Source organism: Gorilla gorilla, chromosome 10, assembly GCF_029281585.2.
Source record: "Gorilla gorilla gorilla isolate KB3781 chromosome 10, NHGRI_mGorGor1-v2.1_pri, whole genome shotgun sequence".
NCBI classification, from domain to species: Eukaryota; Metazoa; Chordata; class Mammalia; order Primates; family Hominidae; genus Gorilla; species Gorilla gorilla.
In genome coordinates, this window is record NC_073234.2 from 140510577 (window position 1) to 140522822 (window position 12246).

Genomic DNA, 12246 nt, shown 5'->3' on the forward strand with positions numbered 1-12246 from the left:
CAGAGCGAGACTGCGTCTCTTAAAAAAAAAAAAAATATATATATATATATAATTTATATATATATTTATTTTTATATATGTCAACAGAGAAAATTTTAAACGCAAATGTTTTCTTGTATGTATTTTTCTACAACTGTATGTGTCATTCTACAATTTATTCTATCTTCTTCAACAGTCTCTTTGAGGCTGGGTGTGGTGGCTTATACCTGTAATCCCAGCACTTTGGGAGGTTGAGACGGGAGGATCACTTGAGCCCAGGAGTTTGAGACCATTCTGGATAACATAGGGAGACCCTGTCTCTATTTATGTATTTATTTATTTTTTGAGACAGGGTCTTGCTGTGTCACCCAGGCTGGAGTGCAGTGGCATAATCATAACTCGCTACAGCCTCCACCTCCTGGGCTCAAGTGATCCTCCCACCTCAGCCTCCTGAGTAGCTAGGACCACAGGCACATGTCACTACGCCTGGCTAATTTTTTATTTTTTATTGAGACAAGGTCCCACTATGTTGCCCAGGCTGGTCTTGAACTCCTGGGCTCAAGCAATCCTCCTGCCTCAGCCTCCCAAAGTGCTGGTATTACAGGGGTGAACCACTGCACCCAGCCCCCATCTCTATTAAAAAAAAATCTCTTTGAGAACTGTGATGTTTGTAGGTGAATATGATTGTTTTTAGTGGATGTGCATAGCATTGTACAGTATGGATTATACTATACTTTGCCATTCCCATGTTGAAGGACTTTACTTTGTTTCTAGTTTTTCACCCTAGGCTTAGTGAAGTAAGACTCACCCAGAGTCTTGGGGCCCTGCTTTTATTAATTGTTTTATTTATTTTTATTTTTTTATTTTTTCCAAGGCAGAAGAATTTTTCTTAGTACAGAACAAAATGAAGTCTCCCATGTCTACTTCTTTCTACACAGACACAGCAACAATCTGATTTCTCAATCTTTTCCCCACCTTTCCCCCTTTTCTATTCCACAAAACCGCCATCGTCATCATGGCCCGTTCTCAATGAGCTGTTGGGTACACCTCCCAGACGGGGTGGTGGCCGGGCAGAGGGGCTCCTCACTTCCCAGAAGGGGCAGCCGGGCAGAGGCGCCCCCCACCTCCCGGACGGGGCGGCGGCCGGGCGGAGGCGCCCCCCACCTGCCTCCCGGACGGGGCGGCTGGCCAGGCGGGGGCTGACCCCCCACCTCCCTCCCAGACGGGGCGGCTGGCCAGGCGGGGGCTGACCCCCCACCTCCCTCCCAGACCGAGATGGCAGCAGTACAGTCCAGCTTCGGCTCGGCATCAGTAGAGATGAGGTTGTGCCATGTTGCCCAGGCTGGTCTTGAACTCCTGGGCTCAAGTGATCTGCCCGCCTCTGCCACCCAAAGCACTGGGATTACAGGCATGAGCCACTGCGCCCAGCCGGTCCTATCGTTTTCTTGTCTTTATTCCTGATGAGGATTTGAAGTTGCGTGGTCATATTTTCTCCTCTGCTTTCCCCTGGGGGCTGGAGAGGAGGTGGGGAAGCTCAACCTTGAGACATCAACTCCGGCACATCTCGTACTTAGTAACTGGCACCGACTCAATATCCACAGCCCCCTGGGCATGCGGGGAGTGTTGATGCAACCACACCATGGAGGCCAGAAAAAGAAATCCTCAAGCAACCCTTTGGCCTGATGGACTCAGGGGACCTGCCTGAGTCTGCAGTTGGAATCACCCCTTTCCCTTTCTTCTGGCCTGACCTCGGGGAGCCACTGTGTCGGCAGCTGCTGTCTGTGCAGATGCTGCAGCTTCCTGTCCCTCTGCTCCTCCTGCCTTTCCTTCCGTCTCTGCACTGTTGCTTTGGTTATGACTTGGGTAAAATCAGAGGCTCGAACTTGTTCTCATCTAGTCCGGCTCCAAGTACTCATTGAATCCAGCAGCATATCCTGATGGTTCTCCCTTCCAAAATAGTTCTATGTATATAGAAGTATTCACAGATTTATATTTATATAAAAATAAATGTATATATTTACACTATGGGATGTAGAGCTATCTGAATATAACAGGTATGTACAATTTATGAAATAATAAATGCACACCAAGTAGTCACCACCCAGCTTAATAGGGGATGACCAGTATCGTGGAAATCCCTCCCTAAATTCAGCCCCTTTATTTGTCCTATGAGAAACCAGTGCTATATCTATAGCTCTATATACCACTATGTAAGTATATACATTTATTTATTTATTTTTTGAGATAGTTTCACTCTTGTTGCCCAATGTGGAGTGCAGTGGCGTGATCTCAGCTCACTGGATTACAGGCATGTGCCACTGCACCCGGCCATAATTTTTTTTTTTTTTTTGAGATGGAGTCTTCCTCTTATTGCTCAGGCTGGAGTGCAATGGCACGATCTCAGCTCACTGCAACCTCCGCCTCCCAGGTTCAAGTGATTCTCTTGCCTCAGCTTCCCAAGTAGCTGGGATTACAGGCACCCGCCACCACGCCTGGCTAATTTTTGTATTTTTAGTAGAGACGGGGTTTTGCCATGTTGGCCAGGCTGGTCTTGAGCTCCTGACCTCGTGATCCGCCCTCCTCGGCCTCCCAACATGCTGGGATTACAGGCATGAGCCACAGTGCCTGGCCCATAAATTTATTTTTTTATTTTTTATTTTATTATTATTATTTTTGAGATGGAGTCTCACTCTGTCACTGAGGCTGGAGTGCTGTGGTGTGATCTTGGCTCACTGCAACCTCTGCCCTCCAAGTTCAAGCGATTCTCCTGCCTCAGCTTACCGAGTAGCTGGGATTACAGGTGCCTGCCACCGCGCCTGGCTAATTTTTTGTATTTTTAGTAGAGACGGGGTTTCACCATCTTGGCCAGGCTGGTCTTGAACTCCTGACCTCGTGATCCACCCACCTCGGCCTCCCAAAGTGCTGGGATTACAGGCGTGAGCCACCGCGCCCAGCTAAATTTATTGTTTATACTGTTCCATCCACCCCTCAAACCCAACCACACTCTATGACCACACAACAGACGAATAATCCTTTCAAAATGTATATCATGTCACTTCCCCAGTCAAAAGCTGCCAGGTGGCTTCTCATCACACTTTGAATAAAACCCAAAGTACTTACCCCGCGGCCTCCCAAGGCCTCACATAGCCACTGCGTTAAGACAGTGCCAAGCAGGCCTCAGGGACTTTGCACATGCTATGCCCTCTGCAAGGCTTTTCCCGAAGATCAGCACTGGGCTGGATGTGTCACTTCATTTAGGTGTATGTGTCACTTCATTTAGGTGTCAGCTCATGTTACTTCATTAGGGAGGTCCTTCCTTGATCACTTTTTTTTCCTTTTTTTTTTTTTGGTGAGACTGAATTTTGCTCTTGTTGCGCAGACTGGAGTGCAATGGTGCAATCTTGGCTTGCCGCACCCTCTGCCTCCCGGGTTCAAGCGATTCTCCTGCCTCAGCCTCCTGAATAGCTAGGATTACAGGCGCCTGACACCACGCCCAGCTAATTTTCATATTTTTAGTAGAGACGGTGTTTCACTGTGTTGGCCAGGCTGACCTTTTTTTTCCCCCATGTTTGGGGCTTGTCTTTGTCTCTCAAGTGCGAAATATAAATCATGTTTTTACAAGTTTTGTGAATCTTGACTTTTCACACCTTGTTTTTGTAAGCAAAAGTTTCTTATTAAAATAATAAAATGACTGTCTTTGTGTGCAATATTTATCTCAAATGTTTGTTAAAATAGCATTGTTATTTCTCAGGACAACAGCGAGGATCAGCCCCTGCAGAAGCTTAGGAACTATGTACAGAACTTTACAGAACAGACGCAATACTGTAGCTTAAGCCTCTCTGCTGACCAGAGAATGGAATTCTCCGTGGACTTGAGGAACAAAAGGAAACTAGGGCAGGGAAAGGGAAAAGGAAAGTGGCCATCTGAATCAAACTTCAGCTGCTATCAGGGCACATCTTGTGGTGGCCACAGATTGCAGGCTGTTCTTGGAAGATTCGGGCTCAGCACAGGATTCCATTTGTCTACCTGGCTACACTCCTGGCTGATGTGCCATGAGGTCAATGTCACTGAAGTCCCTGGCCAGCCAAACTCCCGCAGCAAAGAGTCCCAAATCGAGGATCAAGTTCCTCCAGAAGTCACTCCTATCAGTGGCAAAGCGGTAGACGCCCCGAGGCTAATCTCCCACATTGTCCAGTATTTCGGGAGTTTCATTAGCCAAGCAGGCAGCGCTCATCCGGATCCCGCTGGAAGTCATAGTAGGAAGCTTCGCACAGGCCCTTTTTTTTTTTTTGAGACGGAGTTGCGCTCTTGTTGCCCAGGCTGGAGTGCAACGGCATGATCTTGTCTCACCGCAACCTTCGCCTCCGGGGTTCAAGCGATTCTCCTGTCTCTGCCTCCCAAGTAGCTGGGACTACAGAGACGAGCCACCATGCCTGGCTAATTTTTGTATTTTCAGTAGAGACGGGGTTTCATCATATTGGTCAGGCCGGTCTCGAACTCCTGACCTCAAGTGATCTGCCTGTCTCAAAAAAAAAAAAAAAAAAAAAAAGTGGCTTCTTTCTGATGTGGTGTGCATTCCTCAATACAGTACATCAAAATTTTATTTTATTAAATCACAACACGGCATATTTATTCCAATTACAGCCAATCCACCTCTTACTTTGATATAAAGTGCTCGTTTTTTTATGACCATTTAAGCCTGTGATGAAAATGTCTAGAATTCAACTGAAGTCAGGATACAGACCCTGAGGTTGCACACAGTCCTGTCAGGAGAGACTCCAAAGTGGGGATTCTTTGGCAAGAAGACAGGGGTTTCTCACTGAGCAGGCAGCCATCAGTGTCCGCCATGTTGATTTTCTTTACCGACTCTCTCCCTAAGACAGAAATTTTGTATTTTTCCAGCTTCTTCTTAGCACTTTGGCTTTTGTTTTTATGTGTGCAAAGAGATATCAAGCATTGCAAAGAGAGGAGAAAAGTGAGATTACAATTTCCCAGAGCATATGGACTATCCTCGGGTACTTCTGGTTTCTGTCTCAACTATGGGTGCCATTCCTCTTCCAGACCATCCGTTTGGGACTTTTTGGGAAATATCTTTGCTGTTTCCAAATACTCATGCGTTTTATATGAAACCCCTTTCAACATATTCCAGTATGCGGAGCTTGCAGTGAGCCGAGATTGCGCCACTGTACTCCAGCCTGGGAGACAAAGCCAGACTCTTGTCTCAAAAAAAAAAAAAAAAAAAAAAGAGGGACGTGGGAGAGGAAGCAAGATGGGTCTTGAAAAGACACCTCCGAAGGCCCATGAGTGTCTGGAAGTATGTCACAGGGGGTGAGGGCTAAGTCTCCAGTCATTCTGGCTATGGCTCACCTCTGCCTTGGGCTACCTCACAGGTGCTGTGTCTGGTTGGGTGGGCCAAGCTGGAGGAATTAGGAGTGAACCAAGTGGCTGTCAGATATATAAATCCAGGCTTTTCCCTGCCCCATGAAAACTGGTCAACCCACTGGTCAAAGTGGATTTCCACATGCATGAGGGCTGGGTCTGTGCTTTACACAGCTGGGTCCCCATTGCCCAACTCACAGCGGGCAACCGCTGGGCACGTGCTGAGGGAATGAATGTTTCTTGAACTCCTACTGTGGGTCAGGCATTGGGGACTGCGTGGTGCACTAGTGAGACAAGGATCCTGCCCCTGTGGAATCTGCATTCTGGTGTTAAAGGAATGAACACAAATACGTAGATCTCTCAAAGATGAATCTCCCTCTAGGTGGAAATGGACTCATGCCTGGCAAATGCAGTAACAGGGAGACAAAGAGCCAGAGGTGGCCCCAGAATTTGGAGGCCAGGGAGGGGGCAACCTAGAAGTCATGTTTATATAGCAAGCACCCTGTTTTAGGTTTGAATCTCTGTTTATATGTGGTGATTGGGAGATGGAAGCTGTTTAAAATTAGGTGCTGGAAGTGGGAGTTTACTTCATAAAATTCCAATACTGGTCAGGCATGGTGGCGCGATCCTGTAATCCCAGCCACTCGAAAGGCTGAGGCAGTAAGATCACTTCAGCCCAGGAGTTTGAGGTTGCAGTGAGCTATGATTGCGCCACTGCACTCCAGCCTGGGCAATACAGCGAAACCTCGTCTGTCTCTAAAAAATAAAAATAAAAACAAATTAAGCTCCACCACTACAAAAAACTATTTTGGGGGAAGTTGATTGGGTGGCTAAGATAGTAAATGAAGACAAACAACTTGGGATGGTCTTTAACACGGAGCCCACAGTAGGGGTATGATAAATAAACCTCCAAAATATACCTGAAGTCCATTTCTTCTCTCCAACTCCACCCTGGTCCAGCCACCATCATCTTTTGCATGATTTCTCCTGCCTTTGCCTGAAGACTATTCTCAACTCAGCATCAGGGAGATTCCTATCACAGCCACAGTCACAGCGGGTCCCTCTCCGCTCAAAACCTTCCAGTGGTCTCGCCTTAACCCAGGATAAAGGCCAAAGTCTCCACTGGGCTCCAGGACCTACCTAAGCCGCCACCCCTTCCTCTGCTGATTTTATCTTCTAGCCCAGGTCTCTCACATCAAAAATCTTGTCCTCCTTACAAAGTTCCCTAAGCATCCCCGGCACTCGCCTGCCTCAAGGTCTGAGCCCTGGGTGTTCCCCCTGCCTGGAGACTGAATTGCTCACTTCTGTTGCCTTCTTCGGGTCACTGGTAGAAGTTGCCTTTTCAAGGGGGCCTTCCCTGCCACCCTATTTAAAGAGAAACACCCCTCCTCCCACATTCTGTACTCTCCCTTGCTTTCTCTCCATAGCACTTAATACCTTTTTTTTTTTTTGAGACAGTCTTGCTCTGTTGCCCAGGCTGGAGTGCAGTGGCACGATCTTGGCCCACTGCAACCTCTGCCTCCTGGGTTCAAGCAATTCTCCTGCCTTAGCCTCCCAAGTAGCTGGGATTACGGGCATGTGCCACCACATGCAGCTAACTTTTTTTGTATTTTTAATAGAGATGAGGTTTCACAATGTTGGCCAGGCTGGTTTTGAACTCCTGACCTCAAGTGATTTGCCTGCCTTGGCCTTCCAAAGGGCTAGGATTACAAGTGTGAGTCACTGCGCCCAGCATAATACCTTTTATTATACAAATATTATATACAATATGTATTTCTCTGTAATGTGTGAACCCAGAGAATCTTAGGTCTCGATTGATTTAGAAAGTTAATTTTGCGAAGGTTAAGTACGTGTGCCCATGACACAGACTCAGGGGGTCCTGACGTGCTCAAGGTGGTCAGAGCAGAGTTTGGTTTTATACCTTCTAGAGAGACGTGAGACATCAGTCAGCATATGCAAGATGAACACTGGTTCTGTCTGGAAAGGCGGGACAACTTGAAGCAAAGGTGGGAAGACTTGAAGCGGGGAGGGGGCCTTCCAGGTCACAGGTAGATAAGTGACAAATGCTTGCATTCTTTTCAGTTTCTGATGAGCCTCTCCAAAGAAGACAATCAGATATGCATTTATCTCAGTGAGCAGCGGGGCGACTTTGAATAGCATGAGAGGCAGGTTGGCCCTAAGCAGTTCCCAGCTTGACTTTTCCCTTTAGCTTCACGATTTTGGGGCCCCAAGATTTATTTTTCTATCACACTTTCCCCCTTTTCTTTTTAAAAATCTTTTGGAGAAAGCATTTTTAGAAGAAAATGAGTCTCAGGCCGGGCGCGGTGGCTCACGCTTGTAATCCCAGCACTTTGGGAGGCCGAGGCGGGTGGATCACAAGGTCAGGAGATCGAGACCATCCTAACACGGTGAAACCCCATCTCTACTAAAAATACAAAAAATTAGCCGGGTGCAGTGGCGGGCGCCTGTAGTCCCAGCTACTCGGGAGGCTGAGGCAGGAGAATGGCGTGAACCCGGGAGGCGGAGCTTGCAGTGAGCCGAGATCAGGCCACTGCACTCCAGCCTGGGCGACAGAGCGAGACTCCGTCTCAAAAAAAAAAAAAAAAAAAAAGAAGAAAATGAGTCTCTGCTCTCAGGTTTCATCTGATCTTTCATGGCTAGAATGGTTTATTCCTAGACAGGTAGGTCCCAAGTTATTAGGAAGGCTCATTTTTAGCAGGTTGTGAAGTCTCATGTCCTATGAAGAGAAAACAGGGGTAGTAAGGGAGAAAAGCAATAACAAACAAAAGAACAATCCTGGGAAATTGATATAGGCCACATTACCCTGAAGTCCATACATCAGTAGGCAGGGATGAAAATGTCTTATGTATGTAAATAGGTTGCTATTATTTTCTTCTGAAGTTTAAGTTGTCTAGCTTCAGTTTGCACGGCTTTATGAAAGCATAGCTTAGTTTTTGGTGACTCCAAATTAGAAAAAATTGGAAAAAAGAAGAAAAAAATTGAAAACGTTATTTTGCAGGCTTGTAGTCAAGAAAAATTAGAATTTGGTCCAAACTGTAGACAATAATAAAAATTGAAAAACATTAAGCAAGACTAGAATCTAACAACAGGTGTACTATAGTTTTCGAAACATAATTTTTCTCTCTCCAGTTTCCCATTTTTACTAAGGACAAATAATGGTACGACTTATTTGCTTTATTATACTTGGCCTGATTATTTGTATACAATGCTGCAAGAATAATATATATTTTTTAACATAGGCTTTTAAATTGGCTTTGATGGAACTTTGTTCCATAGAAGGAATCTCAGATGAGACATTTTAAAGCTGAGTCCAGGCATGGATTTGTACCATCAAATACCTATGAGTTGGTTGAATCCCTTTCCTCTTGAGGTTCCAAGATAAACTTGGAGTTCTTGGACCTGTCAGAAAGTGACATTGTTTACTTACCACAGGTCAGGAATCCTGTACAGGGACTGTGTAGGCAGAGGTATGAGGCCAGTTTTTCCAAGGGGCTTTTATTTGCTCCATAAGTCAAGTTTGATCCCTTAAAGGAAAGCACACCATTCCAGTCAAAGCCTTGTTTCTCCAACTGTGTCCTGTTACAAATGAAAACAGGTTCTTACCGCACTTATGAAATTAACTGTATTGTTGTAAGTTAAGAATACTCACAAATAGTTTCCAAAATTTTGTAGAAATCAGGTAGAGAGAAACAAATATGCTCCAAATTTTGTTCATAGTCGTATCCTATACTCAATTGTTAAAAGCTATAAATAGCTTAAAAGTTTTCTTTACTCAGAAAAACAAAAAGATCAGCAATGTTTTAAGCAAAAAGTTAAAAAGATTACAGATTATTTCAGACTTCTTCTTCTTCTTCTTCTTTTTTTTTTAGACAGAGTTTCCCTCTTGTTGCCCAGGCTGGAGTGTAATGGTGTGATCTTGGCTCAGTGCAACCTCTGCCTCCTGTGTTCAAGTGATTCTTCTGCCTCGGCCTCCTGAGTAGCTGGGATTATAGGCATGTGCCACCACGCCCAGCTAATTTTGTATTTTTAATAGAGACGGGGTTTCTCACTGTTGGTCAGGCTGGTCTTGAACTCCCAACCTCAGGTGATCCGCCTGCCTCGGCCTCACAAAGTGCTGGGATTACAGGCATGAGCCACCACGCCCGGCCAGGACTACCTACCTCTTAACTGGATCTCTGAGCTCTGGGCAGAGCCCACATTGAATCCTGGGTCTCCAAAAAGGGAGAATTATTTTGAAGTTAGACCATGTGATGCTTTTACAGTACACTTAAATTTTTTTTTTTTAACAAAGATATTTCTTTTTTTTTTTTTTTTTTGAGACAGAGTCTCATTCTGTTGCCCAGGCTGGAGTGCAGTGGCGCGATCTTGGCTCACTGCACGCTCCACTTCCCGGGTTCATGCCATCCTCCTGCCTCAGCCTCCTGAGTAGCTGGGATTGCAGGCACCCGCCACCACGGCTGGCTAATTTTTTGTATTTTTAGTACAGATGGGGTTTCACCATGTTAGCCAGGATGGTCTCGATCTCCTGACCTTGTGATCCATCCGCCTTGGCCTCTGAAGTGCTGGGATTACAGGCGTGAGCCACCGTGCCTGGCCAACAGACATTTCTAAGTGTCTAAACTACACTCTTCCTTAAAAACCCCAGAGTAGCATCTGTTGCAATAGCTGTTAATGAAAAAAACAGAATTCAGTCAACTGAGAAAAACAAAAACAAAAACAAAAACAAAAAAACCTTTGCTCTAAAAAAAAAGCATCAGGTCCTAGGAGAGAAAAACAAAAACAAAAACATGGTAGCCTTTTAAATACAAACACGAGCACATGTGCACACACATCTTGGATGTTAGCTTTTAATGAAGCTGACTTTTAACCATTGAGCTCCTTTAAAAAAATCTTTTTAAAATCTCATTACTATATTTCTGTTAGGACAAATTGCTGCTATTTCAGAAGTACCAAGTAGCAAACCAGAAAGGGCTTGATTTAGGAACTAAATCTAGGCTGTCGTGGTTAGAAAAAGCAGGCAGAGAGCCTTAGCTATGGAACTGCAGCTTGGGGCAACGGCCATTGCTTTCATTTTGGCCTGGCTAGCAAAAAGGTGGCCTTATTATGTAAATAAAGCCCCTTTAGTAGTTAAAATCAAACATCTTTCCTCTTTTAATTTTTTTCTTTTGCTGGTTGTTTTCTTCCCCTACCAGGCCACATGTGTGTGTGTGTGTGTGTGTGTGTGTGTGTGTGTGAGAATTTAGCCACTTTAGAGTCCTTGTTCCCCACAATTTGGAATTTTCCTTTTGATTTGATCAAGTCAGATAGAGTTGATCAAACCCAATGGGAAAAAGACCAAAGCAACAACAAAAACAGACAAACAACCAACCAAAAAAGCTTTTAAGCCAAACAAAAAATGGCACAACTTATATGATCACTGAGCGCGCTCTAATGGTAAGGATAAATTAATGTTAGAGGAAAGGGGTCCCGATCCAGACCCCAAGAGAGGGTTTTTGGATCTCACGCAATAAAGAATTCAAGGCGAGTCTACAGACTAAAGCAAATGCAAGTTCATTAGGAAAGTAGAGGAATAAAAGGATGGCTACTCCATAGACAGAGCACCCTGAGGGATGCTGGTTGCCCATTTGCATGGTTATTTCTTGATGATATGCTAAACAACGGGTGGACTATTCATGCCTCCCCTTTTTAGACCATATAGAGTAACTTCCTGACATTGCCATGGCACTTGTAAACTGTCATGGTGCTGATGGGAGTGTAGTAGTGAAGTCAAGCAGAGGTCACTCTCATCACCACCTTGGTTTTGGTAGGATTTAGCCGGCTTTTTTACTGCAACCTGTTTTATCAGCAAGGTGTTTATGACTTGTATTTTGTGCCGACCTCCTGTCTCATCCTGTGACTTAGAATGCCTCCACTGTCTGGGAATGGAGCCTAGTAGATCTCAGCCTCATTTTACCCAGCCCCTACTCAAGATGGAGTTGCTCTGGTTCAAATGCCTCTGACATTAAGACCAGCTGGTTGTTAACCTTAACTTTAGCCAAGACAAACCCCAATTCAGTTACTTACCTAGGGATGGGTCTTAGGCTGTAGACTGCTCTCTACCTTTCTAGAAGCAGGAAAAAAGACCTCATCTTCCCTGTTGGAAGCGAGCTCAAACTCCATAAAGGAGTTACCTGCCTTCCATTGTCATGGAAACAGGAAACCTTGCCTTCCTTGTTGGAAGCAAGTAAAACTGCAAAGAAAAGAGTTGTACAGCAAAATAAACTTTAGATCTCCACCAAATTTTGGGAGATCAGGGAGGCTCTGGAGGGGGTGCTCTCAGACCTGGGCTCACTCCTGTAATCCCAGCACTTTGGGAGGCCGAGGCGGGTGGATCACCTGAGGTCAGGACTTCAAGACCAGCCTGGCCAACATGGTGAAATCCCGTCTCTATAAAAATGCAAAAATGAGCCGGGCTTGGTAGCTCACGCCTGTAATTCCAGCACTTTGGGAGGCTGAGGCGGGCGGATCACCTGAGGCCGGGAGTTGGAGATCAGCCTGACCAACATGAAAAACCCTGTCTCTACTAAAAATACAAAATTAGCCAGGCGTGGTGGCACATGCCTGTAATCCCAGGTACTCGAGAGGCTGAGGCAGGAGAATTGCTTTAACCTGGGAGACGGAGGTTGCCGTGTGCCGAGATCTCGCAATTGCACTCCAGCCTGGGTAACAAGAGCGAAACTCCGTCTCAAAAAAACAAAACAAACAACAACAACAACAACAAAAAACCACGAAAAATTAGCTAGGCATCATGGCGTGCGCCTGTAATCCCAGCTACTCAGGAGGCTGAGGCAGGAGAATCGCTTGAACCTGGGAAGCAGAGGTTACAGT

At 45.5% G+C, this 12246-nt stretch overlaps 1 pseudogene; it reads right to left on the minus strand.

The window, feature by feature from the left end:
* Positions 1-3846: 3846 nt before the first annotated feature.
* LOC101124165 (mitochondrial import receptor subunit TOM6 homolog) lies at positions 3847-4234 on the minus strand (annotated as a pseudogene).
* Positions 4235-12246: the final 8012 nt, after the last annotated feature.